The 17,854-nt window shown below is 36.7% G+C and overlaps 1 protein-coding gene and 1 pseudogene across 9 annotated transcripts in view; one reads left to right on the top strand and one right to left on the bottom strand.

Annotated features, from left to right (window-relative positions):
• The window catches only part of AUTS2 (activator of transcription and developmental regulator AUTS2), a 1,131,932-nt gene that overhangs the window by 813,252 nt on the left and 300,826 nt on the right, over positions 1–17,854 (bottom strand). The gene's annotated exons all lie outside the window — the stretch shown is intronic.
• On the top strand, positions 12,477–16,251 carry LOC140639116 (large ribosomal subunit protein uL23 pseudogene; annotated as a pseudogene).

The following is a 17,854-nucleotide window of genomic DNA, read 5'->3' as shown; positions in this document are numbered from 1 at the left end:
TGCCCACAACAGGCAGAAAGACAACCGGACTTAAGTAGAAAATGGCTCAGCCACAACAGCAAGGACTACACATCACATTTAAAACACACACATGAAGGGACAGGATCCAGTGAACAGAGGAAACTACACAGCAAAACACTGCAGGAGCTCTTTTTCATATGGCCATTACTTACAAGTGTGGAAGACATAGCCTTCTTTCCTAACATATACAAACAGAAACAGAGTTAGACAAAATGGGAAGACAGAGGACTATGTCCCAAATGAAAGAACAAAACAAAATCACAGCAAGAGACCTAAGCAAAATAAAGAAATATAATATGACTGATATAGAATTTAAAGCAATGATCATAAAGATACTCACTGGACTTAAGAGTAGAGGACATCAGTGAGAACCTTAACAATGAAATAAAAACCAATCAGAGATGAAGACTACAATAAATGAAATTAAAAACATACTTAATGAAATAAATAGTAGACTAGATAAAGCAGAAGAATGAATCAGCAACTTGGAAGACACAGTAATGGAAAGTAATCAAACTAAGTAGGTGAGAGAGAAAAAAATATGCAAAAGAAAAATACAGTAAGGGAACTCTGCTACAACATCAAGCACAATAACATTTGCATTATAGGGATCCCAGAAGGAGAAGGGAAAGAAAAGGGGACAGAAAATTTATTTGAAAAAATAATAGCTGAAAACTTCCCAAATCTGAAAAAAGAAAACAAAAATCCAGATCCAGGAGGCACAGAGATTCCAAAACAAAAACAACTCAAGGAGGTTCACACTAGCACTCACAGTAATTTAATGACAAAAAGTAGTAATAAAAAGAATTCTTAAAAAGCAGCAAGAGAAAGGAAAGCACTTACATACAAGGGAAGCAATGTAAGGATGTAAGCTGCTTTTTCAGCAGAAATTTTACAAGCCAAAAGAAAGTGGTATGATATATTCAAAATGCTGAAAGAGAAAAAAAAATGTGCAGCCAAGAATACTCTATCCAGCAAGGCTGGATAGAACAGAAGGAAGGAGGTTCCCAGAAAAACTAAAGTTAAAGGAATTTAAACCAACTCTATGAGAAATGTTAATGGGAACTCTTTAAATGGAAAGGAAAGACTATAAGCAAGAGTAAGGAAAGTAGGAAGCACAAAAGCAGTAAAAATAAGTATATCTTTAAAATTATCAGGGAAGAGACTCACAAAACAAAAGGATATAAAGTGTGACACCCTATACCTAAACATGGGGAGAATAGGTTCAAACTTAACCATTAACTTCATCTGACTGCTATATGCAGAAGGTGTTATACACAAACTGAATTATAAACACAAATAAAAAACCAGTAATAGTTATGCAAGTAATAAAGAGAAGGGAATCCAAGTATATCACTAAAGAAAGCTAACTAATCCTGAGAAAAGAGAGCAAGGGTAGAAAGGAATGGAGGAAAACTACAAAAATGGCAATAAATACCTATCAAAAATTACTTTAATGGAAATGTAAGCATTCTGATCGAAAGACGGGGTGACAGAATGAATGAAAAACCTACACCTATCTGTATGCTGTCTGTAAGAGACTCAGTTCAGACCTAAAGACAAAGGCAGATTAAAACTGAAGGGACACATTGGATATGAAAATAGAGATTAGAAGGGATACATGCACCCCAACATTTATTGCAGCATTATCAGCAACAGGCAAACTATGGAGAGAACCCAAATGTACAACTACAAATGAATGGGTAAAGATTATGTCACACACACACACAAAGACATATAACTAAGTCATCAAAAAGAATGAAATCTTGCCATTTACAACAATGTGGATGGAGAAAGTGTACTATGGCTAAGCAAAGTAAGTCAATCAGAAAAAGACAAATTCCTCCTGATCTCATTCATATGAGGAATTTAAAAAAGAAAATAGATGGGAAGAACATAGAACATATGGGAAGGGCAGGGGGGAAAGGAGGAAAATAAACCATAAGAGATTTAAAAGTAGGGACAAACTGAAGGCTGATGGAGGGAGGTGGGATGGGGATGGACTAGATGAGTGATGGATATTCAAGAGGGCTCTCGTTGTAATGAGCATGGATGTTGTATGTAAGTCATAAATCACTGATTTATACTCCAGAAAAACCAATATTGCACAGCATGTTATATAACCAAAATTTAAATTAAAAAAAGTGAAGGAACAGAAAACATTTATCATACAAAGGGATGTAAAAAGAAAGCCAGGATAGCAATACTTGTATAAGACAAAAAAGACTTTAAAATTGTTTGTAACAAGAGACAAAGAATGACATTATATAATCATTAAAAGGAAAATCCAACAAAAAGATGTAAAAAATATAACTATTTATGCACCCAACATGGGAGCACTCAAATACTTAAAGAGTTAATAGTAAATATGAAAGAAGTACTTGATAGCAATACAATAATAGATGGGAACCTAAACACTCCATTTACATTGATGGACAGAACACACAAAGAGAAAAATTAACAAGGAAACAGTGGCTTTGAAGGACACACTGGACCAGATGGATCTAACAGATATATTCAGAACATTCCATCCTAAAACAGCAGAATACAAATTCTTTTCAAGTAAAACATGGAACATCCTTCAGAATACATCACATATCAGGACAAAAACCAAGTCTCAACAAATTCAAAACAATCAGTTATTCCATGTAACTTTTCTGAGCACAATGCTATGAAACAGAATCATGGGAAGAAATCTGAAAAGAAAACAATTATGTGGAGGTTAAATAACATGATACTAAATAATTAATGGGTTAACCAAGAAATCAGAGAGGAAATCAAAAAATGGAGACAAATGAAAATGAAAACACATATCAGGGATGCAGCAAAAGCAGTTCCAACATGGAAGTTTAAACCAATACTGTCCACCAAAAAAGCAAGAAAAATGTCAAATAAACAACCTAATTTTACACCAAAAAAGCTAGAAAAAGAAAAAGAAAACTCAAAACCAAGAATAGGAAGGAAATAATAAAGATTCGATACGAGCAGAAATAAATGAAATAGAAACTAAAAAGCAATAGAATAGCTCAAAGAAACCAGGAGCTAGTTCTTTGAAATGATCAACAAAGTGATAAACCTTTAGTCAGATTTATAAAAGTGAGAGAGAGGGGCACTGGGGTGGCTCAGTTGGTTAAACATCTGCCTTTGACTCAGGTCAGGATCCCAGGGTCCTGGGATGGAGTCCTGATTCTCCCTCTCCCTCTGCTTGTATGTTCACGCATGCTCTATCTCTAATAAATAAATAAAATATTTAAAAATAAATTAATAAATAAACAGTGAGAGAGACAGAGGACTCAAACGAGAAATGAGAGAAATGTCAACCAACATGAAAGAAACACAAGTGATTATAAGAGGTTATGAAAAAAGGTTATAAAAAATTATACACCAACAAAATGAACCACCTAGAAGAAATGCATAAATTCCTAGAAAAATACAACTTCAAAAACTTAAGAAGAAACAGAAAACTTGAAAAGACAGATTGCCAGCAATAAAATTGAATCAGTAATCAAAAACCCCCAACAAACAGAAGTCCAGGACCAAATGGATTCACAGGTGAATTCTTTTTTTTTTTTTTTTTTTATGATAGTCACACACAGAGAGAGAGGCAGAGACATAGGCAGAGAGAGAAACAGGCTCCATGCACCGGGAGCCCGACGTGGGATTCGATCCTGGGTCTCCAGGATGGCGCCCTGGGCCAAAGGCAGGCGCTAAACCGCTGCGCCACCCAGGGATCCTCACAGGTGAATTCTGCTAAAGATTTTTTTTTTCTGCTAAAGATTTTAAGAAGAGTTAATACCTATTCTTCACAAACTATTCCAAAAAAATAAAGAGGAAGGAACACTTCCAAATTCATTCTATGAGTCCTATTGTACCCTGATTCCAAAACCAGACACACAAACAAAGAGAAATATAGGCCAGTACCTCTGATGAAAACAGGTGCAAAAATACATAAGAAACTATTACTACACTGAATCCAATAATACATTTAAAAAATCATTCACCAAAGGAGAAAGGAGAAAAAAATTAGTGGGAAATATCAGAAAGGGAACCAGAACATGAGAGACTCCTAACTCTGGGTAGCGAACAAGGGGTGGCAGAAAGGGAGGTGGGCGGGGGGTGGGGGTGACTGGGTGACGGGCACTGAGGGGGCACTTGATGGGATGAGCACTGGGTGTTATTCTATATGTTGGCAAATTGAACACCAATAAAAAATAAATTTAAAAAAATAAAATAAAAAATCATTCACCAAGATCAAGTGGGATTTATTCCCAGAATGCAAGAGTGGTTCAATATCTGTAAATTAAGCTACAAGATAATAACATTAATAAGAAAAAGGATAAAAACCATATAATCATTTCAATATATGCAAAAAAATTATTTAACAAAATAAAACATCCACTAATGATAAAAACCCTGAACATAAGTAAGTTCAGAGGGAACATACCACAAAATAGTAAAGGCCACATGAAAAATGCACAACTAACATCATACTCAATGGTGAAAAACTGGAAGCTTTTCTCCTAAAATCTAAGGAAAGACAAGAATGTCCACTCTCATCACTTGTATTCAACATAGCACTGGAAGTCCTATGTTGCAATCAGAAAACAAAAGGGAATAAAAGGCATCCAAATTGATAAGTAAAATTTTCACTCTTTGTAGATGACAGGACACCATATTTATAGAACACCCTAAGACTCCACCAAAGACTACTAAAACTGATAATGAGTCCATTAAAGCCACAGGATACAAAATCAATATAAAGAAATCTGTTGCATTTCTATGCACTAATGAAGCAGCAAAAAGAGAAATTAAAAAAGCAATCCCACTGGACCAGAAACAATAAAATACCTACTAATACACTTCACCAAAGTGGTAAAAGACCTGCACTCTGAAAAGTATAAAACAGTGAGGAAAGAAAATGAAGATAATGCAAAGTAATGGAAAGATATTTCAAGCTCATGGATTGGAAGAACAAATATTGTTAAAATGTCCATACTATCCAAAGCATTCTATAAATTTAAAGCAATCCCTATCAAAATGACATTTTTCACAGAACTAAAAAAAACAATCCTAAAATTTGCATGCAACCACGAAAGACCCTGAATAGCCAAACCATCTTGAAAAAGGAAAGCAAAACTAGAAGTATTACAATTCCAGATTTCAAGTTACACTATAAAGCTACAGTAATCAAAACAGTGTGGCACTGACATTAAGCAAACACAGAGATCAAAAGAACAGGGTAGGGCAGCCCCGGTGGCGTAGCGGTTTAGCGCTGCCTGCAGCCCAAGGCGTGATCCTGGAGACCCAGGATCAAGTCCCACGTCAGGCTCTCTGCATGGTGCCTGCTTCTCCCTCTGCCTGTGTCTCTGCCTCTCTGTCTCTCTCTCTCTCTCTGTCTCTATGAATAAAAAAAAAAAAGAACAGGGTAGAAAATCCAGAAACAATCCCATGATTACATGGTCCATTAATATTAAACATTAGAGGCAAGAACACGCAACAGGAAAAAGGCTGTCTCTTCAACAAATGGTGATGGGAAAACTGGACAGTTGCATGCAAAAGAATGAAAATGAACCACATTCTTATATCTCTCTCTCTCTCACACACACACACACACACACACACACACCTTAAAATGGATTAAGAACCTAAATGTGAGACCAGAAACCATAAAATCCTAGAAGAGGACAGACAGTAACATCTCTGACATCAGTCATAGCAACATTTTTCTACATATGTCTCTTCAAGAGAGGGACAGAAAACAAAAATAAACTATTAGGACAACATCAAAATAAAAAGCTTCTGCACAGCAAAGAAAACAATCAACAAAACTAAAAAACAGCCTGTTGAATGGGAGAGGATATTTGCAAATGACATAGCCAATAAAAGGTAAGTATTCAAAATATATAAGTACAATTTAGAAATGAGAAGACATGAACAGACGTTTCTTCAAAGAAGACACCCAGATGGCCAACAGACAGAGGAAAAGATGCTCAACATCACTCATCAACAGGGAAATATAAATCAAAACCACAATGACATATCCCCCATCATGCTTGCCAAAATGGCTGAAATCAACAATACAAGAAATAACAGGTTGAGGATGTAGAGAGAAAGAAACCCTGGTGCACTATTGGTTGGAATGCAAACTGATGTAGCCACTGTGGAAAACGTTATGGAGGTTCCTCAAAAAGTTAAAAATAGAAATACCCTACAATCCAGCAATCACACTACTGGGTATATATCCAAAGAATAGAAGATGTAGTGTATACATATGCCATGAAATATTATTCAGCCATAAAATAGAATGAAATCTTGCCATGTGCAACAATATGAGTGGAGCTAGAGAGCAAAATGCTATGTGAAGTAAGTCAGCTGGAGAAAGACAAATGCCTTATGATTTCACTCCTATATGGAATTTAAGAAACAAAACAAACACAAACAAAGGAAGAGAGAGAGAAAGAGAGAGAGAGAGAGAGAGAAAGGGAGAGATAAAGCAAGCAAGAAACAGGCTTTTAACTATAGAAAACAAACTGATGGGGGTGCCTGGGTGGCTCAGCGGTTCAGCATCTGCCTTTGGCTCAGGGCATGATCCCAGAGTCCCAGGATCGAGTCCCACATCAGGTTTCCTGCATGGAGTCTATTTCTCCCTCTGCCTATGTCTCTGCCCCTCTCTTCTGTGTCTCTCATGAATAAATAAATAATCCTTAAAAAAATAAAGAAAAAAATTGATGGTTACTAGAGGGGAGGTAGGCAGAAAGATGAAATATGTGATGCAGATTAAGAGTGCATTTATCATGATGAGCACAGAGTAATACACAGAATTGTTGAATCACTATATTGTACACCTTATACTAATAAAACACTGTATGTTAACTATACTGGAAATAAAATTTTAAAGTTAATTTTTTAAAAGTGCAGCAAAAAATTCTGATTTCAATGATGTTAAAACAAAAAAAAATTCAATAAGAAACTACCATGGACACATACACACACCAGTGGGGAAAAAAGAAAAGGAAAAAGAAATTGAGTTTTTAATTAAAAATCTTCCCATCAAAAAAAGAAACTTCCAGCCTAGAACTTATCAGTGATAAGTTCTACCTAACATTTAATAAAGAAATTATACCAATTCCACAGGAACTCATTCAAGAAACTGATGAGGGAGAAAAATCTCCCTGTCCATCCTTTGAGGCAAACATCACCCTGATACCAAAACCAGACAATGACATCACAAGAAAAGAAAACTGAGATCAACTATTTTCATGCACATAAATGCAAAGATTCATTAAAAACACTTTAGCAAATCAAATCCAACAATATATTTGAAAAGTAATACATCATGACCAAGTATGGTTTACCCAGGAATACAAGATATAACATTCAAAAATAGATCAAATGTCAATAACTATATTAACAACACAAAACAGAAGAATCACATGATCATCTTGATAGACACAGAAAAGGCATTTGACAAAATGTAACATACATTCTTGATAAAACCTCTTACAAACTAAAAATATAGTGGAACATTTTAAACCTAATAATGGAACATCTATGAAAAACCTACAGATAATATAATACTTTATGGTAAAAGATCAGACACTTTCTTCCCTTAATATCAGGAACAGGGCAAGGATGTCTGCTCTTACCAATTCTATTAAATATGATGCTGGAGGTTCTAAATCAGTGCATTCAGGGAAGAAAAAGAAAAAGAAGGCATCCATATTGGGAAGAAAATAAGTCTATATTCCCTAAAAATATTAAGATCCACATGAAAATCAGATGCAACCTAAAAAAAACTAAAACTAATAAGTGACTTAAGACTGCAGAATACAAGATGAATATATAAAAAGTCAATGTATTTCTATATACTAAAAATGAACAAAAGGAAATTGAACTTTAAAGATGATATCAGTTATTATTATATCAAAAATATGAAATGCTTAGGAATATATCTGACAAAAGATATAAATACTTGTATACTGAAAACAAAATATTGTTGAGAAAAATTAAATAAGCCCTAAATAGATACATATACATTATTCAAAGGTTGGAAACTCAATATTTTTAAACTGTTCATTCTCCCCAAACTGATCTATAAGCATCAAAGTAACTTCAACCAACATCCCAACAGGATTCTTTGTAGAAACAGACAAACTGACTTTAAAAGTCATATGCAAATAGAAAGGAATTAGAAAATCAAAAACAACTTTGAAAAAGAACAAAGTTGGAAGACTAAACCCATCTGATTTTATAATTACTATAAAGTTACATTTACTGGCTAATGGATAAATAAATCAATGCAACACAATAGACAGTAAAAAATAAATCTACACATATCTGAACTGATTTTTAAATTTTTTTTTTGAATTTTTATTTTAAGTGGCTTTTCATCTAATGTGGGGCTTGAATTCACAACTCTGAGATCAAGAGTCACATGCCCAGGACGCATGGGTGGCTTAGAAGTTGAGCATCTGCCTTCAGTTCAGGCATGATCCTGGGGTCCTGGAATCAAGTCCTGCATTGGGCTCTTTACAGGGAGTCTGCTTCTCCCTCTGCCTGTGTCTCTGCCTCTGTGTGTCTCTCATAAGTAAATTTAAAAAAAAAATGACTGTGGAAAAAGTAGATGTCCATATACAAAAAAAAAAGTTAATTTTGATCTATACCACCCACCATACTTATAAATTAACTTGAAATGGACCATTTACCATTTAGTTTATGTTAACCATGCCTTTTTATGTTTTATTATTTTATTTCCAGTATAGCTATTAATATATTAGTTCCAGTAAATTAGTTTCAGGTATATAAAACAGTGATTCAAGCATTCCATACATGACCTATTGCTCATCATGACAAGCAAGTTCCTTAATCTCCAACACCTATATTTAACCCATCCTCCTCACCCGTCTCCCCTCTGATAACCATCAGTGTGTTCCCTATAGTTAACAGTCTATTTCTTGCTTTATTTTTTTTCACTTTGCTCAAATGAATTTTGTTTCTTAAATTCCACATATGAGTGAAATCATACGGTGTTGGTCTTTCTCCGACTCACTTTGCTTAGCAGTATATTCTGTAGCTCCATCCATATTGTTGCACATGGCAAGATTTCATTCTTTTTTATGGCTGATTTTTTTATATATATCACATCTTCTTTATCCATTAATCCATCAATGGACACTTGGGCTGCTTCCAACTTGGAAGCTATTGTAAATAATTAACTATGCCTCTTTTAAAAAAAAAAAAAAAAAAAGACAGGACAGGACAGGCAGGAAGAGACAGTGACTTGGCTCACTACTCATTGCGTTGATTCAGACAAACAGTACAAGCCCAATGTGTAACAACTTGTAATAATTAATGGTAGAACAACTGGTTAAGAACTTTCAAACGTGGGCAGCCCAGGTGGCTCAGTGGTTTAGCGCCGCCTTCAGCCCAGGGCGTGATCCTGGAGACCCGGGATGGAGTCTCATGTCGGGCTCCCTGCATGAAGCCTGATTCTCCCTCTGCCTGTGTCTCTGCCCCTCTCTCTCTGTGTCTCTCATGAATAAATAAATAAATAAATAAATAAAATCTTAAAAAAAAAAAAAAGAACTTTCAAACGTGTTAATTTATTATTCAAGAAAATAAAAATTCACTTCTCTCACTTATTTTTTGCTTACTGTATAAATCCTCAGGGAAACAGTATCAACCTTGGTTTCCCTTTACTACAAGAAAAAGAAACCAACACCTGAGGGAAGGAAACACACCAAAAATATTTAAAATGCTATACAAAATCAACTGACAGATCATATACTGCCAACACCCTTGTCCACAACGTGGGGGATAACCAGGTAATATTCTAATATAACATATCCAGTCTATTAGTCAATGGTCTTCATTAAGAAGTGGGGAAATTTTTAAGGAGAAATGAATTTTTTCTGGCACACATCATTACAATCTTAATTAAATCAGTTGTTTCTGGCTGGCCACAATCAAAAATCACCCTGAGAAGTGAAACAGTTATGGGTTTATATAAGAGCATGAAATGTGGTTTTTCTTCCCACCTGAACGGTTACTGTACATGTCAATGCTGCATACCAGGCCCTACACGGTAAAGTGCTAAGAAAAAGGAAAAGTTTAAATAGTAAGTCATTCTCAAGTTTTAGAAGAGGTTGAGTTAATAGTTAAGTCAATCTCGTGCTACTTTTACTACTAGGTAACAAAAATATCTTTCTTAAGAACAGCCAACTACAGGATTACCTCATGCTGGGTGAAGGACAATGCTAAATGATTTGAGCTGCCCCAATCAATCTGTCTAGGTAGGGGTAGAAAGAAGACCCCTCTTTGGTATTACAAAATACCAAAGACCCTTTAACAATTGGTATTGTTGGTATTACAGCTGACCCTTGAACAATGTGTAGTTAGGGGCACTGACACCCCATAAAGTCAAAAATCCACCTACAAATTTTGACTCCCGAAAACTTTAGCCTACCAGAAGCCTTACCAATGATATAAACAATTGATTAACATATATTTTGTATATGTATTATATATTATAGTCTTAAAGTATGCTAGAGAAAAAAATGTTATCGGGATAATCATACGGAAAAATGCATTTATACTAATCTTTTATCATTAGTAAGATCCAGAATGGTTTTCTTATATATCTTGATTTTCTTCCTTCTACTTCCCATCACAATGCTTTTTGTTTCATTTTACTTTTCCACTTGCCCTAGTTTTAACATTGAAATTAAAAAAAAAAAAAGATTCTAATGCTGAAAACAAAAGATATACATTTCTCTAGACCACAATGCATACTGCTTTGGAAATTTTGTCTTTAATCTCAGGAAGAAATTTTCAGAACTCACACATTTATCTTAATACATCAGTCCACAAATGACAAAGTCAAGAAAAACACTTATGCATTTATTTTGATTAGGAAAAATTCTCACATATTAACAATAAGAAAACAAACCACACACAACCCTCCATCTCTGATGACAAAACTAGAGGGAGACCTTAATGGTGGCAGCTCATAAATCCTAGCCCCAGATCACAAATACAGCTGCAAGAAAACTCTCCCAAGAAAAATATATGGCATTAGAAAAACCACAAGGGAGATTAGTGAGAAACTAAGAGTATATCTATCATTCAACAACTTTTCAAAGAGTATTTTTCACAGTTTATTTACCTTAAATTGCTCCAAAGTAATTAGGTACCCCAAGGATGAAGCCCTGGAAAAGAGAGGCCTATCTCTTATGTCTCTAGAATCCCAACAGGGTTTGGGATGTATGGAATGCACATAAAACATTTACTGAAGGAAGAGAGCTCATCTAGAAGAAGCCAGTGACCACTTCATCCCATTAACTGTTGAGCAGTACCAGTGAGGTGACACTGCTTCGCATAAATTTCAGTTACTCTATATAAATGACAATCATACGAGGGAAGGATTTTCAAAACCAAAAGAATCAATACATCTGCCCCAAAATTTACTTTCTGCAAAATTAGAAAACTAAAAACTGACATGTCAAAGTACATGAGTTAGTGGTTAGAGAAAGAAAAATTAGAAATGATTTCATTAGGGACTCCTGGGTGATACAGTTGGTTAAGCAGCTGATTTGGTTTCAGCTCAGGTGGTAATCCTCAGGGTCATGGGATGGAGCCCATTGGGCTCTGCACAGTCTCTCTCCCTCTCCCCCTGTCCCTCCCACTCATGCTCTCTCTTTTCTCTAAAATAAGTATTTTTTAAATGAATTTTGTTACATTCCTTTACCACAAACTATTTCCAAGAAACAGATTTCCATGATTTTAATTTGAAAGACTAAAGTTATAATTTTCGAGGTAGCTGCCGGTAGGTATGGTCCCCAAGTAAAGAAGTCTGACCATTTCATACTAAACTGTTCTTGGCGAAAGGCTTCTATCATCTGCTAAAATCTGTGAACATGAGCCCACTCCATTTAAGATTTTTCAATCTAATGTACCCACTGGGATCTACAGTAGACTCATAACCATATGCACATCATAATTTTACCAAAGTGAGACATTACTGCAAAGCAGAAACCTGAAGTCTTATTCTTTGTACTTATTACATATTTACATGCAGGTCTACCTAAACTAGTCACTCCACTAGAGTCCAGGTAATTTGTGATTTTTAGAATCTACTTTTTAACACTTCTAAGCAAAAGGGAATTTTAAGCACTCCAGCACTTCTTTCTTCACACATATCATAGCTTCCCAGAATTAGAAGCATCCCCCAACTGCATTCTGAGTCAACCACAGAAACTGACAGTCAAAGGTGGCTAAAAATTCAGTGAGGGACAGATAACAAGCCAACAGCAAGTCAGATTCTGTAGCCCAAGGCTCCTGATTCTCAGACTATTTCTCCAATAAAGTATTTATATGGCCTAAACAATACAAGAGCAAACATTGACATCCTAATCTTTGCTGAATAAATTCACAATGAAATTAAATTAGCCTTTTCTTCTTAGTTATAGGGATTAAAATACCTCCATAAAGGAGTTGAAAGCCATGGCCATAAAAGAATGTGAAAACCTCTTCCTCCTCTTTGGGCTGCCAACACGTGATATCCAGAAGGAATAATTGCACCATCCTAAATGAAGATCCCCATAATTTTTGAAAGAGGAACCTAAGGACCAATTCTTACATTAATAACCACAATTCATCCTCAGTTATCTACATACCAACACAATATTCCAGATAGTCTAAACCCACAAAGGAAATGTGAAGAGGCCTCACTACTGTAAAAGTGTTGGGTATACTTTCTGGTTGTGTCTCAGTCTGCATCTCTGCCCTTGCCTCTCACCTGTTGTCAAGGAAGGAAGATGTGCTAGGTTGTCACATCTGAGAACAGTCAAGGACCACACCTCGGGAGCATAAGAGAAAAGAATGCTTTGTCTCAGCCTGTTTATCAACAATTGTATTTCTACGTCCAAGAGCCGACTTTCAGAAGGAATGCGGAAGTAGGCAGGAAAACAGAGTTTATTCTAAAAATGACTAAAAACAGTCCTGCTAAAACTGTTTCTGCTAAAAACAGTTCACCTGTGCTGTAGAAGTATCTTAAGAAGTATTTTAACCTGGAATACTGCAACTTTGGTAAGAAATAAAGAAAATAGCTTGCTTTAAAAAAGAGAGAAAAAGAAGTGTTTCCACCAAAATTTTACAAAAGTAATATGGAAGTTGGAGCAAGTAGAAGAGCCCAAAATTAAAATCTTAGGATCCCAAAATCAGTTCTAAGTGCTATTTTTTACAACATTATCATTATCCCTGCTTTGTGCCTTGACTCACCAACACAAAATATGGAATAATTGTGCCAGGGAGTTATAATCCTAAGTTTACTTCAAATACAGCTTTTAGTTCATTTGTGGTCACTTTTCCAGGCGTCAATATAAATCACATTTTTAGATCTTCACTAAGGTTATACAACTGATTGGTAATAAAACTGCTTTTGCATCAATGGAAGTTCCATTTTAATATTTCACAATGAAAAGTTCAGGTAATGTCTACTGTTCCTTGATTTGAGCGCCTGAAGAATTCACTCACGTAGAAGCACAGTCACCTCTTCTAGAGATGAAAAGCCCCAAAGAACTTCGTACAGGCAGTTCTTGACTTACAACTCCTAAGCCTGAAAAACACTTGCATTAACAAAAACTTTCTGTCTTCCCCAACTGCTACCGCAAAATAAGTGCCCAGTAACCACCATCATGAAAAAAATCTTATCTTTTTATTGCTTTTGGTCTATTACCCCACAGTTTGCTCCCAAAATTCTGTAAAATTTTTCTTTTTGCTTTTCATGCACCAAGTCAAATTTTATCTAATTGAAAGTTTTCTCAGTTACAAGTGTCCTTATCAAAATATAGGTCATTCTAACAAGTGGAATCAGCCATTTCTGACTTCATCTGACTACGCTTCTCACACATAGCTAACATCAGACTCACTAATGCAAAGGAAAGTCAGATTTTCAGGAGTGGATCAAGGAAGACATCTTAAAAAATCAATAAGGCTGTTAAGACAGGGGTATCCACTGGAGTCAAGGAGCACCAAGGGGAAGACAGAAGAGTTCCCAAACACATAAAAATGTGTATTCTTATACCAGATAGAGAAGATGGGAGTTTAGCTTGTAAGAAGAACCAATGAACTCTTCAAGCAAGTAACCTGATTCAATTTGCATGTTGTCAAAACTGCATTGGAAGGCATTTGGAGGATAAGTCAAAGAATGGTGAGATTAGAGGCCAGATAGGAAGCTACTGTTGTAATAGAGCCAAGAAAAGGTGGGCCTAACCAGTGCAGTGTCAGAAACGGTGCAAGGTGGGAAATGGAGAGAAACATAAATCTACAGGATGTACAAATATGAGGAGTGAGGGGAGAGAAGAAGGACTTCCAGGTTTCTGGCACGAGCAGATTTATGGCTTGGATGTTCAGCAGATGGTACACACAGATTAACTAAGGGAGGAAATCAAAGGGGAAGAGCAAATTTAAGCCAACTACTACAGAGCTCAGTGTTGAGTTTGAATTGCTTATGGATAATCCAGGCAGGAAAAAAAAAAATGTGATATACACCTGGGCTTATCAATCCAGAAGCTGAGAAGAAAGGTCTGGGTTGGACATTTAAACACAAGGTGCCTGCAGGTAACAGAACTGAATCAACTAGAATGTAACTTGGGATGCCTGGGTGGCTCAGTAATTGACCATCTGCCTTGGGCTCAGGGGGTGATCCCGAGATCCTGGGATCAAGTCCCACATCGGGCTCCTTGTAGGGAGCCTGCTTCTCCCTCTGCCTGTGTCTCTGCCTCTGTGTGTGTGTGTGTGTGTCTCCTAAATAAATAAATAAAATCTTAAAAAACAAAAAAAACGAGAATGCAACTTTCTCCTTGGCAGAGACTTTTATCATTTTGTTTGCTACATGCACCTAAAGTTACATCTACCCACAGAAGCATATGATCAAGAAATATTTAGTGATTGGATGCCATGGGAAAATGAGGAGCATGAGAGAGGAGTAAACCTTACAGAATAGTGTTTTTTATTTTTTTGAGAAATTCATTGGGAAACCATCATTTCTAACAGTTGCTAAGAAAGTTAAGATTTCCAAACCCAAAAAGGCAACTTACAAATTATCTTTTCTAAGAAAAAATAACTGGCTAGCAATTTGGGAACTGATCTATAATCTATGTCTGGGATCATTAGTTGTACAACTCCCAACAGTGTTCTCACTATAATACAAGATCTAAGTTTTATTCAAAGTTCTTTTGAGTATTTTAGAATATTATAAGTTCCACTTGCATTGAGAATGACCATCTACTTCCAGGTACATAGAAATGACAGAAAGTGGGAGATTTTTGTTTCTGCTTTATACAAATTAGCATAAATACCTCCACCTCTGGCCCTTCCACAAAGATGGCGCCGAAGGCGAAGAAGGAAGCCCCTGCCCCTCCCAAAGCCGAAGCCAAAGCAAAGGCTTTGAAAGGTAAGAAAGCAGAACTGAAAGGCATGCACAGTCACAAAAAAAAGATCCGCACGTCACCTACATTCCGACGACCCAAGACCCTGCGTCTCCGAAAGCAGTCCAAATATCCTCGAAAGAGCGCCCCCAGGAGAAATAAGCTTGATCACTATGCCATCATCAAGTTCCCCTTAACTACTGAGTCAGCCATGAAAAAAATAGAAGACAACAACACACTTGTGTTCATTGTGGATATCAAGGCCAATAAGCACCAGATCAAACAGGCTGTGAAGAAGCTCTATGACATTGACGTGGCCCAGGTCAACACCTTGATCAGGCCTGATGGAGAGAAAAAAGCATATATGTTCGACTGATTCCTGACTATGATGCTTTGGATGTTGCCAACAAAACTGGGATCATCTAAACTGAGTCCAGCCTATAAATCTAAATATAAATTTTTTCACAAAAAAAAAAAAAAAAAAAAAAAACCTCCACCTCTGGAAAGAAACGGGACTTTCCTATAACAAGAGTTCCCAGAACAAGAGGTTACAACTGGGTTTGTAAACACAATACAACCATTTCTAAAAAATATACCTGTCTTTGAGGTCCATGGGCAAAAAATGGCAGTTTCTGGAAACAATGGACATCCATTAGGATTTTAATAGAATAACTGGGCCAGGTGATTGCCAATAAATTACAGCTGAGGTAAAAATGTGATAAAGGCCAAAGCCTTTATCTGTAAAACTAAGAATCCAAGAGAATTGATAAATAACAGAGCACTGTATCCAACAGTTATGGAAGCCTTCAGTAGGATACAGCATTATTCTCAAAAGTTTCTTAGAAAAGCAAAGAGGAGGTCAAGAAAAATGGCATGGTGGGAAGAAAACAATTTTAAAGAACCTTAGTGCACATATCTCAAGGTATTCATTCTCTAAGAGATGCTCAACCGTGTTTCCTTCTGAACCGCACTTAAGCCAGCAGTCTCGGCCTCCCAGAGTTCTGCCCAAGGCCATGATGGCTCCACCAACTCTACCAACTCCAATCTATCAGGGGCAGAGTTATCAGGGTATTTATATCCTTTCTGTGATGTCAGAGTCTCTTATATAACATTTGCATACAAAGGATGCTCAGTAAATGTTTGCTGACTGAGCAAATATGTGGAGAATGAATTAATTGGACCACTTAAAAAGGGAATAAAATTAAACTGTTTTCTAAAGTCAAAGTATCTTAGATAGAGGGCATGTGGGACAATAATTTACAGGGCAAAGACTGCTTTTCATGCTTGGATACTAAAAATAGTTTGCGCTTTATGGTTAAAAAAAAAAAAAAAGTAGAGCCCCACACAAATATTTGCACATACCAGAGTGCTCAGTAAATTCCACTTCAGACCGACCTAGCTTCCTCCCTGTCTCTGCTGCTTGGCAGGTTGTTTTCAGATGATCATGGAAAGGCAAAACATTGCAGTGTCCCTGGGCCAGTTCTTCCTAGCTGCACTAGCCATGCTGCAGCTGTATTGACAGCCTAGGATACTGGGAAGACAGACTGCTGAGAGGTTCTGTGGGAAAACAGGGGACAGCATCCACCAGGAAAGCAGAGAACTCTTAGAATAAGTTTTTGCCTTGTGTGGTATGTGTCGATCAGTACCTCATTTCTCATTCATATCCTCAAAGAGGGAAGGCAAAGGTCATCTTGTATTGGCTTTTTTTTTTTTTTTTTTTAATGATAGTCACAGAGAGAGAGAGAGAGAGAGAGAGAGAGAGAGAGAGGCAGAGACACAGGCAGAGGGAGAAGCAGGCTCCATGCAGGGAGCCCGACGTGGGATTCGATCCCGGGTCTCCAGGATCGCGCCCTGGGCCAAAGGCAGGCGCCCAGCCGCTGCGCCACCCAGGGATCCCGGCTTTTTTTTTTTCTGTAAGCAATTAACATTGGAATGCAACAACAGCATATGATTAGCAACATCATCAATAAAAAAATAACATTTATGCCAAACTTCACTCGGCCTTGATTATTAAGCACGTTCTTCTATTTGCCAGGCAATGTGCAACCAACACAACAAACACATGAGGATGGGGAAAATGTATATACTTTCCTTCAGGAGAGCCTGGATTCTAGCAGAAGGGGCAGATGTGAAAGAATGATACAGGAAAAAAAAATGTGTAAATTGTGCTAAGTATTAGCAATAAAAAGGATGGTCGTAAAGGACAGAGGACTAAAGGCAGAGCCTGAGGTGAACAATACCAGGAAAGAGCCCCAGCCCCTCTGAGCAGATGACATTTCAGCTCAGGCCCACAGGACAAGAAGGAGCCCATGAAGCAAAGAGCAGAGGGAACAGCACTTCAGGTGGGGGGAACAACACGTGTAAGGTTACCACAGCGGGAAAGAATGTGATGCTTTGGAGGAAAT

Source organism: Canis lupus, chromosome 8 (assembly GCF_048164855.1).
Source record: "Canis lupus baileyi chromosome 8, mCanLup2.hap1, whole genome shotgun sequence".
In the NCBI taxonomy this organism is placed as follows: domain Eukaryota; kingdom Metazoa; phylum Chordata; class Mammalia; order Carnivora; family Canidae; genus Canis; species Canis lupus.
The sequence above is the reverse complement of the archived record's forward strand: the minus strand, read 5'-3'. Positions and strand labels throughout refer to the sequence as shown.